The sequence below is a fragment of the Sphaeramia orbicularis genome, chromosome 19 (genome assembly GCF_902148855.1).
Source record: "Sphaeramia orbicularis chromosome 19, fSphaOr1.1, whole genome shotgun sequence".
NCBI lineage: Eukaryota > Metazoa > Chordata > Actinopteri > Kurtiformes > Apogonidae > Sphaeramia > Sphaeramia orbicularis.
This window is the reverse complement of record NC_043975.1, coordinates 4,224,425-4,238,745: the sequence shown is the minus strand read 5'-3', so window position 1 is coordinate 4,238,745 and position 14,321 is coordinate 4,224,425.

Genomic DNA, 14,321 nt, shown 5'->3' with positions numbered 1-14,321 from the left:
GCTGTTGTCATAGTGACATAAGTCTGCCGTAAAGCAGTCCAGTCTTGTCCAACTCGACCAAGGACGCTGGAAATAGCATTTGGAAATAACCTATTTTGGTGCTGATAATCTCATTTTACATTGGGGACTACGATCTGGCATATATATATATATATATATATATATATATATATATATATATATATATATATATATATATAAATGAGACTTTTTCAAGATCACACAGAAAGTCTGTTCAGCACCTTTAAACTAAACATTTCTCTAAGGCCAATGTGCTGTTAATAGTCTATACTTCTATCCATTTTTTTTTATAGGATACTTTGTAGATGTAAACGTTTGCTTCATCTAATTTTATATTTTCATAGCTTTCATTGCCTGTTTTCCACTTGCTGCTAGCTAAACTGAATTAGCCTGTTTAGCCCTGGACCATTTTATTTCCATTCAAAATCATTTCAATGACAACTTTGGTGGAAACATGCTGATGTAGTAGCTGTACTCGTTTATTCTGGTAGAAAACACAATATAAGTCTCACGAAAAACATCCGTCCGAAAAAGTCCGCTCTCACACAGGCAGACAGCACAGCGAAACTACCGCTTTTTCTCTAGTAACAAAGTAAATACAAAGTAATTAAAATGCATACCTGGCAGAAAACACAATATAAGTCTCACGAAAAACATGAAGTCCGTTCTCACACTGTCAAGATAAAAAAAATTTAAAAATCAAAGTTAGCTAACACCACAGGCCAATCAGACCATGAACATACAATAAAGAACACTGCCATTCAAAAACATACTCAACCAACAGGGAGCCAGTCATTACACAAACACAACGGTACAAAACAATCATTCAAATATGACATTAAAAAATTTTTAAAAATGTGAAATAATGACGGAACCGACACGTGTGTACTCACCAGGCAGACAGCACAGCCAAACTGCCGCTCTACCCCTGGGGTGCACCACCCTAGTTAGCAGGGGTGTGGTGTTTAATGTCCATAAAATAAAATTGTAATTAACACAATAAAACAGTGTGAGATGGCAACTGGAATCTTAGACTATATACATTAACGCAGGTACTGAGGTTTTTCAAAGTTAAAATTCCTGCGGTTGTAAAGGGGCTAAAGTACTGCTAATGTGTGCTACATGCTAATGCTAATGCTAATTACTGTGTGTATTAATGCATAGACATAATTTTCCTACAGGGATTATAAATCAGCTTAACCTTTAACCTTTTAAATATGACCTGAAGCCACTTTTCTGAACATCCAACTACTGTGTTGAATATATATAATAACATTTTTATGACTTATTTGCCCAGTGGCACCAGAAAACCATCAGTCACTCCAGTGTTAAGTGGTGTTTTCTCCTGCAGACTGTATTTTCCACAGCTGTCGTTCTTCATATCTGATGGAACTTACAGCTCATGTTTGCTTGATGTTAACTGGGAATCACAGTCCCGTTTTGAAGCCGGTTCTGAAAGCTCCCTGATCACCAGTATTGTTGTGATGAACTCCCTCTGGCTCGTCATCCGCGGTACTTGCCCGGTGCCATCCCTCTTGTTGCATGGCAACAATGGCTTTTGATACTCACAACAAAGAACACAGGGCAACACAAAATGATGGCTCTCCTCGTCTGTCAGTCAGTTTGATGAGCCTCGGGGCAGACATGCTTCTTCTGTCGCACCGTTACAGCCTCCTTTTACATTTTCTTGTACTTGCTGCAACAAATCTTTGGTGTGATTAGCATCTTTAAACCTGGCCTTTGTCTGGCAGCGGTTACCCATCACATCCATACCTTAAAGTATCATCGATAAATCAGTGTCTTTGCTGCATTGTTGTAAAAGCTAAACACTGATTTAAGAGGATTTGGCTGCTGTACAATGACGGAAAAATATTAAGATCATTAACTTAAAGCTGCAGGAGCTGAAATCATGGAGGAAAAAGGCCAGAAATGGAAAATACTCAGCTTGTCCTGTCAGTGCCAGACAAAATGTAAGAATAAACGACCTGATTTAAACCCTCAAGAACTGATACTAACATCTGTTTTTTAGAATATGTTCAATAACTTCTAATCTTATCCATATGCTTTAAAGTAGTGATTTTTTGCTTTTTTTAAAAAATGGAATTCTTCATTTTCCAACATTTCCCTGTGGTCTACATAAACTGTAAATGCTCTGCTTGGGTCTAAATTCTTTATTAACCCTTTCATGCATAGTGGTCACTATAGTGGACAGCTGTTTTACTGCTGTTCTCTTGTATATTCATGGGTTTTGTTGTTTTAGTTGCATATCAGCCGACGCAGTGGACACTTATGCACCATCCCATAATACACGTATATTCATACCATTACTGTAACTTTGCTGTTCTTGATAAACCTGATCTGCAGTAATATATTTTAGTGTTAATCAATTGCTAGTTGTTATCAAACTGTAATTAACAGTTTTCTCAAACAAAAAGTTTTTTTTTTTTTTGCATGTTATCTCCATGAAGTGAGTAATAACTAGTATTAGAGTATGTTAAAATGTGAGAAAACATCAGATTAGCTGCATTAAAAAAAAATTTTATTTCATAGTTTTCACATACACTACAAACAAAAAGTTAAGGATATTTAAAATTTTTGGGCTATTTTTTTCAGTTGGGATTCTTGCACAGCGCTTTTTACTTTTTTGTGCGTGAATTGAATTGAAACACATTTTTTTAATGACCAGACATAGTTTTATTTACAAATGGCAAAAATGACAAAGAAAAAAAAAAAAGACAAAAAAATAAGAAATATCCTAAACTTTTTTGTTTTGTAGTGTAGTTTATCACTTTCTGATATTTGCCCTTTAAATGTTTCTTTGCTTCAAAAATTAACCGCATGCTGTCTAGCATAGTGGAGATTTTTGTAACTCAATAAAAAACAGGTCCATTAAAAAAAATTCATACCTAAAGAGGAAAAAAAGACTCAGGAAGAAAAATCTTGACTAAGTTTCTCATAATTCATGCGTTAAAGGGTAAATTCAACTCCACAGGTCCATCTTCAACCCTATTTCTGAGTAATGACACCAGAAAGGTGGTTTGGAGCGCTGGCCCTTTAAATGCACATGAGCCACTTCAGGCCTCGCCCCCTCCAGGTTATTGGCTGCGCTGCTCTGTCCTGTTCAACCAACAACTGAACATTTGAGGTAATGGGCTCCAAGTTTGGACATATTTTCAGTCTGGACTACAACCGCTGCTGCTCATAAACAATTATGTCGAACTGGAGAAATGTTCGTCTGAAGTCTCGACCTTATATGTGCAAATGTCGTGACGTAACTAGCTATAAAGCATAACAAATTAAGTAGGAATTCAAACAGGTTGTAGAAATCCACTGGATTTTTGCCAAAAGGAATATAAAGATAGTTTTGCAGCGCCTGGAGAGTTCAAATTCAAACGATATGAACTATTAGGGTCAAATAAACAGATAAATGAACCACAGACTAATAAAAGTGGGTTTAGATAAATATTAACCCTTTAAAAAATCACATTAAATGGAAATTCGCAGCTGTTTGGGAATTAAACATCGGCCTTTTCGGTTCTGTAATAATTAGCTGTAAGATGTTTAGATGAGGTTTGATGTGGACAATAATTTGGCCTAGAAGGCTGGAGAGTTGATGAAGGGTTGCTTGTTGGATTCCCTGGACGGGCAGAAAGTCGCTGGCTTATGTGCCCTTGAGCAAGCCACTTAACTGCCCATTTGCTCCCTTGATAAGGTAAGCCCACTGCTCCTGGTCCGTCGTGTGTGGTGTGTTCCTGCATGTCCTAGTGATGGGTTTTTACTATTACTGTGTATCTGTTTGATCAGTTTTTTTTATATCCTATCTTGTTTATCGATATATTTTTACTAGTTTTATTACATCTTGTATTTTGACCTGTATCCTTGTACAGCAGTTTGGGCTCTTTGCGCTGTTGTAAATGTGCTATAGAAATAAACCTGACCCTGACCTTGACCCTTTGGGTTAAATGCTGATGGTAAATTTCAGTGTGTGATGCTTGTCTACATGTGTGATCTACTGATAAAATAAAGAATCTGAACCCATGAAGACCCAGTGCTGCTTTTGTGGCAGTTTCCAAATGAATTCTTTCTCAATTTTTATTCTGTTTATTCTTATTTTATTCTGTCTTAAGTAATTTGTCACCATTTATTCTAATGTTATTCTCTGTATTTTGCATTTTTAAGTGAAAATACTGTATTTTGCTGTATTTAATTTACTGAATATGTAGATGTTCATTAAAGCTCAGATTACAGTTGAGGATTATTATATCCAAAAAAGAGAAAACTGGAAAAAAAAAAAGATACATTTTTCTGTAACATCTATCCGAACTAAATGACAAAATTAATTTCTCCCTACATTTAACCTTTACTGAGTGGTTTATACATATATATATACACACACACACACACACACATTTTTTTTTAAGTATTTCCCTATATTTAACTTACTGATCAGGTAAAATATTTGAATAAATTAAAGGTTTATTATGTTAAAAAAAAACAAAAGAAAAGTGAAGAAACACTGACTGACTTTTTCAGTAAAATCTCTCATTAACTGAACATAAACCCAGTGTGTGCATCCACTGTCATTGATCCAACTCAACTTGTGTCAAAAATTGAAGAAAAAGTGACTTTTTCAGCAAATATATTAATAACTGAATATAAAACAAGTGTCTCCATTTGCTGTCATTGATCCACCTCCATGGGTTTTACTGGTGAATCACTGTTGTAGAAGATGACAGTGTTTCCACAGTAACTATGGAGTTTCTGAACATCCAAATGGGTCATATCTGATGACCATGAAAGATGAATAACTGCAATTTACACCAATTATTTACAGATATTGATTAGTGGATCAACAGGTATTAAACATTTTAGATCAGTGAAATATTTAGGTCACCGGTGGATGTTCGGGTCTTTATGGGTTAATTTGGAAGTCTATAATATCTATATTTAATTTTCTTAATAAAAAAAATCACTTTGGAAAGGATAAATGTTGTGTGTTTTTAAGGGTTAACCACAAATATTATAATAAATGGTGATAAATCACTTAAGAAAATTTAGACATGGAGAAAAATTTTAAGTAGCAATGGGTCTTTATGGGTTCAAAGTGATTAAAAGTGTCAGACAAATACAGTGGATGCAAGAATAAAGTAGCATAAAATGGAAAAAGCCAAGATTAGTCCCAGTAGCTCAGGACTGTACCCTTGATGGGCTGAATAAAGCTGAAGGGTCACTTGGGTTTTTATGAATGAGCTCAACGATGTGTGAGTGTGTGATGAAAAATGAGAATGACACCAGTACTATAGCGCTCTTTAATTAGACGTGTCCTGGATACAGATGTGTGTCAGAGCTGTAAACTCATCTGGGACCATCACATCTGGTAGGTAAACATGTGGGTCAGGGAGTTTATTATTTATACACATTCTGACCTGGGGTTGAAGTCTGACCTTTGACCTGCCTCCACTCAGCTGACCTACAAACACAGGAGGCAGGATGTATAAGGTGTCAAACATACGGCCCACGGACCAAAACCAGCCGCCAAAGGGTCCAATCCAGCCTATGGGATGAATGTGTGAAATGAAAAATTACACTGAAGATATTATTATTATTTTAGTTCAGGTTCCACATACAAACCAATACAAACTCAAATAAGTAAAATACTAACACAATAATATAAATATAATGTCAACTCCAAACTTTTCTCTATGTTTTAGAGTAAAAAAAAAAACAAATTACATTATGAAAACATTTATTTTTACAAACTATCATTTTAAAACAGGTGAATTACTAAGTACATTTTAACAATATTTCTTCTGAGCTTCTCATTTCCACATCTACATTATAACGTACAGATCACAGTGGATCTGTAAATGCACCAAACATTTAATAAAAGGCAGAATATTGGTACAATTACACTTAATTTTCCTTAGACATTTCAGGTTATTCACATTTTTGTCAATAGATAGTTTGTAAAGCTAAACATTTTCATATAATTCATACAATTTAACTTTTTTTTTTTTTTAACATTAAAACAAAGAGCCCAAGTGGTCCCAGGCATAACAAACTCCACCCCTCACCCCTATTGACATCGGTCCAGCTGATGTCATCATGTCATATATGTGCCAAGATTGAAATAAATTGAATCAAAGTTGATGTTTTTATAGACATTTGAAATTTTGCCCATTATAAATAAATGAAAAAAAGAAAAAAGATTTTAAAAATTCATAAAAAATTTGGACTTTGACCTACTTTTCCCAAAATGTTTTCACATCTAGTCTGGGTCACTGGCAATCTATAAACCCAGTTAGGTATGAATTCAATCAATAGTTTCGCTGCTTAAGTGTTAATAAATAAACAAACAAACAAACCCCTTACCTCCCCTTAGGGGGTGGAGTAAAAATATGTAGTTATCAGTATTTATAGGTTATTATGATAGTATTTTACTGGTCTGACCCATTTGAGATCATTTTGGTCTGAATGTGGAACCTGAACTAAAATGAGTGTTATAACACCTGTGGGCTAAAGTAGTAGTTCCTGCTAATGTTTGCTATGTGATAATGCTAATGCTAATGCTACGTGCATTTTCATCATGTAATGTTAAAACATAGAGAATAGTTTGGAGTTGTCATTATTTATAGGTTATTATGTTTTTATTTACTGGTCCAGCCTGTTTTGAATGTGGAACTTGAACTAAAATGATTGTTAGCCGTATGTTTGACACCTGTGGGCTAAAGTTAATGTTCCTGCTAATGTTTGCTAATGTTAATGCTAATGCTAGGTGCATTTTCATCATGTAATATTACTTTTTTCACTTTAAGACATAGAGAAAAGTTTGGACTTTACAATATTTATAGGTTATTGTGTTATTATTTTACTGGTCTGACCTGTTTTGAATGTGGAACCTGAACTAAAATCATTGTTAATATCTTCTGTATAATTTTTGTATTTCAACAATTCATCCCATGGGCCTGATTGGGCCATTTGGCAGCTGGTTTTGGCCCATGAGCCTCATGTTTAACACCTGTGGGCTAAAGTAAAAGTTCCTGCTAATGTCTGCTAATGCTAATGCTAATGCTAGATACATTTTCATTGTGTAATGTTACTATTTTCACTCTAAAACATAGGGAAATTTTGTAGCTGTCTGTATTTATAGGTTATTGTGTTATTATTTTACTGGTCCAGCCTGTTATGAATCTGGAACTTGAACTAAAATTATCATTAATATCTTCAGTGTAATTTTTGCATTTCAAAAATTCATCCCACACACCAGATTGAACTCTTTGGCGGCTGGTTTTGGCCCAGGAGCCGCATGTTTAACACCTGTGGGCTAAAGTAAAACTTTCTGCTAATGTTTGCTAATGCTAATGCTACATTTTCATCATGTAAAGTTACTTTTTTCACTCTAAAACATAGAGAGAAGTTTGTAGTTGTCTTTATTTATAGGTTATTGAGTTATTATTTTATTGGTCCGGCCTGTTTTGAATGTGGAACCTGAACTAAAATGATCATTAATATCTTCAGTGTAATTTTTTCATTTCGCACCTTTGGGCTAAAGTACAAGTCCCTGCTAATGCTAATGCTAATGCTAGGTGCATTTTCATCATGTAATGTTACTTTTTTCACTCTGAAACATAGGGAAAAGTTTGTAGTTGTCTTTATTTATAGGTTATTATGTTATTATTTTATTGGTCCGGCCTGTTTTGAATGTGGAACCTGAACTAAAATGAGTTAAATTCTGAATCTCACTGTTAAAAACGTCAGTAGAATTAAGAGTTTAGTGCTGGGTCAAACTACTGCAGATTAACATCTCTATAAATAGGTGAAATGGGCCGAGTATGAAGAAGAGATGCAGAAACAGGAAGGATTTTACGGCTAATTTGGTGACATGACCAAAAGTAAAAACATCCATTTTAGTCATTATCCAAAGTGCAGTAGCGGCTTATTTTTATTTATTTATTTATTTTGTTTCCTGAAGTCTAGTGACCTACTTCTACAAAAATGAACATGTTCCACTGGAGGGGACGCGCTCACAATTTCTGTTGTACACCAATACAGCGGCTAAACTTACCAGTGCGCCTGAACGCAGCTAAAGTTAGCAGCTAAAGTTAGCGCTGTCTGTCACCTGATCCGAGTCAGGGGTCAGAGGTCAGATCCCGTTCTGTGGCCGTGCTTGGGTTTCACAGCTTCAAGGCCATCAGGTGGAAGATGTAAACCAGGCAAACATGGAGACGACAAGGACAGTTCAGCTGAGAATGAACCGACTCTGAAGAGGACAGTGAACACACCAGGGCATCAGCTGACAAACAGACAAACACTGCATTTATTTACACTTTTATACTAGTGTCCAGCCTGGAGGGCACTTCAGAGAAGAGAAGAGAAGAGAAGAGAAGAGAAGAGAAGAGAAGAGAAGAGAAGAGAAGAGAAGAGAAGAGAAGAGAAGAAAAAAGAAGAGAAGAAAAAAGAAGAGAAGAAAAAAGAAGAGAAAAGAAAAGAAGAGAAAAGAAAAGAGAAGAAGAAAAGAGAAGAGAAGAGAAAAGAAGAGAAAAGAACAGAAAATAGAATAGAATAGAATAGAATAGAATAGAATAGAATAGAATAGAATAGAATAGAATAGAATAGAATAGGAAGAATAGAAGAGAAGAGAAGAGAAAAGAAAGAGAAGAAGAAAAGAGAAGAGAAGAGAAGAGAAGAGAAAAGAAGAGAAGAGAAAAGAAAGAGAAGAAGAAAAGAGAAGAGAAGAGAAGAGAAGAGAAAAGAAGAGAAAAGAAGAGAAAAGAACAGAAAATAGAATAGAATAGAATAGAATAGGAAGAAATAGAAGAGAAGAGAATAGAAGAGAAAATAATAGAATATAAAAGAATAGAAGAGAACAGAACAGAACAGAAGAGAAGAAAAGCGAATAGAACAGAAAAGAAAAATATAAAAGAATATAAAAATAGAATAGAATAGGAAAAAATAGAAGAGAAGAGAAAATAATAGAATATAAAAGAATAGAACAGAACAGAAGAAAAGAGAAGAAAAGAGAAGAAAAGAGAATAGAACAGAAAAGAAAAATATAAAAGAATATAAAAATAGAATAGAATAGAATAGAATAGGAAAAAATAGAAGAGAAGAAAAAAAGAATAAAAGAGAATAGAACAGAAAAGAAGAGAAAATAACAGAAAATAAAAGAATAAAAGAGAACAGAAAAGAAAAAAAATAAGAGAACAGAATAGACTAGACTAGACTAGACTAGAATAGAATCGAATAGAATCTTTGTTGTCACTGTTACAGGAACAATGAAAATCAGTTTTGCATCGAATATATGTTAAAAAAAAATTTTCACACAAAATACTGAAACATTTTGGCAAAAAAAGAAAACGAGATAAAATATTAAATACACAACATACTATTAAAATGCTGCTAATATATACAAAGAGCTAACTGTATACTGCAGATTAAAATACTGTACATATGTGCACAGCCTTAAAAGACACAAAAAAAACCCAAACAACAACCCTGAACTAAATGTGTTATAAAGGTTAAAGTCACTGTTTATTGTGACCTTTGACCCCATGACATGAAGCAGCACAAACAAACAGAAACATCTGACGTGTGTTGAATGAAACCTGGTGATTTTATTCATTTTTGTTGAATTTGTTAAGTATTTTGTTCATTTTTGTCCGTGTTCATGATTATTTTGTTCACGTTATTGATTTTTTTGGGTAATTATTGATTTCTTTTCATTTGGGTGGTTATTTAGTTCATTTTTCTTTTTTTTTTTGTTGTTGTCATTTTTGTTAATTTTGATGATTATGTTGCTCATTTTGTTGGTATTTTTCTGTTCATTTTTGCTTCATGATAATTATTTACTTTAATTTGTGCATCATTTTGCTTATTTTTGCTGGTATAAAACATCCAAAAATGAATCCAGTAAATCAAAACTTAAGGGTTAAAGACAGAGGTCACTTTAAATACGACCACTTTGGTTTAAAGGAGCCTCTTTTCCTCTTTTCTTTTAGTTTTTCCTGCTGTTTATGTTTCATTTATTTCCAGATTGGATCTAAATACACAGACAAATACATATGTAGACATTAGAACTTAAATAAACCCCCAAACAGAATGTTGGACCAGAACTGTATGTGTTGCAGATAAATTAAACATCAAATCTGTGCTGAGTCCAACTGCAGTGGTGCAGTATACCAGCATGTCCCAGCCTACACCGCCCCCATGTGGTGGAAGATCATAGAACAGCTTTCTTACTTGTTCATCTTTATGGATCTGAGCCTGTTTCTGGATCTGAATACTTCAGATTTTGCCTTTATATACCCCATAAAACTGTTCACCACAGCCATGTTTGGTATCTGTTTCATCTATATGATCATTAAGCTACTTTTCTTTGTCACTTTAATCTACTTTATTAACATATTGGGCCAAAAATACACAAAATCAGAAAAAGTAATCATCACAATAATCAAATTTGAATTTTAAAAATATACTATTTATAGAAAAATAATAGAATAGAATAAACATGCTCAATGAAATGTAACTGTAACTTTAAAAAGTAAAACATAAGCTGCAAATATGAACATTTACAGGTGGAATTAAATATTTTTGTACTAAATCAAATACAAACGATCACATTTCTGGTTTTACAAAATTTATCAAAAACAAATAAAATTTGAAAGAGGGGGAAAAAATTATACCTGTTAAACTGAATAAAACTGAGGTAAAAATATCCATGATGATAACTGAGTTAATTTCATGAGCCTTTTCTTGTCAGACCAACTCCATTAGTTGAATACAATCTACATGATTTATTTTAACCTCTCACAATTTAATTAAACTGAGCTGACTTAATTTTAACTAAGACGTTTAGGCTATTTTAAGTTGTGTTTTTCATTTAACTAATTTCAACTAATATATTATACTTTCCTCTCAAATAAAGGTAACCATTTGCATTGACTTTTGAGTGTTGCTAACATAATTCAGTGAAGATAGTTTAGATAACAGCTATTATTTATAACAATAAAAACCACAAACATGTTCAATGAACTGTAAATGTAACTAGAAAAGGTGAAACATAAGCTGAAAATATGAACATTTAAAGGTGGAATTGAATATTTTTGTACTAAATCAAATTAAAATGATCACATCTCTGGTTTCATATGTTTATCTATTTATTATTATCACGTCATATTATTATTTTTAATAATATGTTATTATTATAATTTATTTTATCATTATTTTTAGTAATAATAATAATATATTTTTTTTAGATTTTAAATATTATTCATTTTTATTTATTACCCCGCCCCCCAAAGGGGTGGCAAGGGGTATTCAGTTTGTTTGTTTGTTTGTTTGCTTGTTTGTTAACAGTCTACCAGCAAAACTATTACTTAAATTCATACCTAATTGGGTTTATAGACCCAGAATAGACATGATTACATTTTGGGAAAAGTAGGTCAAACTTCCAGTTTTTTATGAATTTTTAAATTCTTTTGTTTTTCCTCCCATTTACTTATAGTGGGCCAAATTTCAAATGTCTATAAAAACATCAATTTTGTTTCAATTTCCTTCAAACTTGGTACATATATAGAGGCATCTGATACGCTGACATCAGCGCACACATAGACATGATGACATCAGCTGGATCGATGCCAAAATAAGCTACAATATGTGTGAGGGGCGGGGCTTGTTGTGCCTGGAACCACTTGTTTTTGGTTCAGTTTGTTTGTTTCTTTGTTTGTTTATTAAGACTCTAGCAGCAAAACTATTGGTTGACTTCATACCAGACTGGGTTTATAGATTGCCAGTGACCCAGAATAGATGTGATTAAATTTTGGGAAAAGAAGGTCAAAGTTAAAAATTTTTATGAATTTTTAAACAATTTTTCCCCATTTACTTACAATGGGCAAAGTTTGAAATTACTATTAAAACTTCAACTTTAACTCGATTTACTTAAAATGTTGCAGAGATATAGAGATTCATTTTAGACATCATTCTGCAAAATATCTAAATAATAGCTTGTTTTTGTAATTTTTTGTCAAATTTTGAATTTTTTTTTCTTTTCCAATTCACTTATAATGGACGTAAATTCAAATATTTATAAAAACATAAATTTTGTTTCAATTTACTTCAGACTTGGCATATGTATAATTTTATATTTAACAAATATTAAATGTGGATGAAAGAGCAGATTGATGCCAAAACCACTTGTGCCTGGAGCCACTTGTTTATGGGTTATGTTATTATTTTACTGGTCCGGCCCGATTATTATTATTATTATTATTATTATTATTATCATTATTATTAATAATAATAATAATAATAATAATAATAATAATAATAATAATAATAACAAATAAAAACTAGGACAGAGTTTAACATCTGTACTTTTGGTCTGATCCTAATAATATTACTTATGAGAATCAAGAAGCAGCTGAAAAGAAGTGAAAGCACAGGTGGAGAAAGTGGAAGGTGGATGAAGGGGGGTGGGTGGGGTGGGGGGGTTCGAGGGTCGGTGTGGGAGTGGGTGGTGACGTCGGTGACACAGGAAGAAACCGAATGACAGCTGAGGTGAGTCATGTCTATTTTTATTCGGCCTCATGTCTCCGAGGAGAAGAATCACAGCTAAACAGACCGCTCTTGTTTCATATCAACAGATCAGAAATCACGGCTAGTTTAAAACCGGCCCTTCTTCATGACAGCTGTGGAAAAAAAAAACAAAAAACTACAAAACTACAGCAAACACAAGCACACACACACCGCAGCAGAGTGTGACTACAAAAAGACAAAAACACACTCGTTACTGAAAACACACAAATACAACCACATACACGACCAGATATTCGATGCATGATTTCGATCCAAACTGGAAAAATACAAGTGACATTTGCACATTTCACGCCTCATCTCATCCTGCAGTTTTTTCCTTAATGTTAACACTTATCAGCCAACATCTGTATGAAACATTATTAACCCACGAAGACCCAAACATCCACATCTACTGATCGAAACTGTTCAATACCTGGTGATCCACTAATTCTATCAATACATGTAAATAATTGGTGTAAAATACAGTTCTTCATTTTTTCATGGTCATCAGATATGACCCATTTGGATGTTCAGAAGCTCTGTAGTTACCATGGAAACACTGTCATCTTCTACAACATTGATTCACCAGTGAAACCCATGGAGTTGGATCAATGACAGTGGATGGACACACTGGTTTATGTTCAGTTAATGATTTTTTTTTTTCTTTTGTTAAACTCACTCTTTATTCCATTTTCTGTGTCATATTGTAATAACCCTTTCATTTATTGGGCTAAAAAGTCATTTTTTCATGTAGTTTGATAAATGACACGAATGACAGTAGTTGTAGACACTTGTTTTATGTTAATTTTATGATATTTTACAGAAAAAAATCACTTTTAATTCCGTTTTCTCTGTTCTGATATAATCAGTTTTGAATATACTCTGATATTTTACCTGATCAGTTAGTTATATATCTGTAAATATCTAAAATATGCTAAATACAGAGGGTTATATTATAATAAATGCTGATAATTCACTTAGGAAAGGTTAAAAGTAAAGAGAAATTCAGTTTTCACAGTGGATGGACACACTGGGTTTATGATCAAATAATGAGACATTTTGCTGAAAAAGACACTTTTTCTGTTTTTTATATAATAACCATCAACTTCAGTTTGAGCTTTAATGAAATTCTAACTGATTAGTAAATTGAGTATCGATAAATACCTGTTTTTTACTTTAAAATGCAAAATACAGAGGATAATATTATAATAAGTGGGGATAAATCACTTAAGAAAGGTTAAATAGAGAGAAATTAATTTGGGAACTGACACAAAAGTAACACTGGGTCTTTATGGGTTAAACCTGTTGTTCATAAGTGGAAATCAAACATTATAAAGACACTTTACTCATCAAAAACAGATCAATCACTGCTGTTATCGACTGTAATGTGTCTGTTATTTGCTTCTGAATCGTCCTTAAACCTGATGAACTTTTACATTATGTGGACAAAAGTATGTGGACACATTGAATTCAGGTGTTTCTTTTCTAACAGGAGTCTGGGACACAAAACAATAACGACTAATGACAGAATATAGTTTTATATTATGGGATAGATATCATCACATTAGTTAGTTTAGTTTAAATTATCTTTGCTTCCAAAATGCCTCAGAGATGGTTTTGACTGAATTTCTTTATCAGTTTTTCTTTATCTTTTTTTTTTTTTTAAATCCATGAATGATTTTAAATGTTCTTCCTCTAAATTTCTAAAATATTTTTCCTGCTCTGAC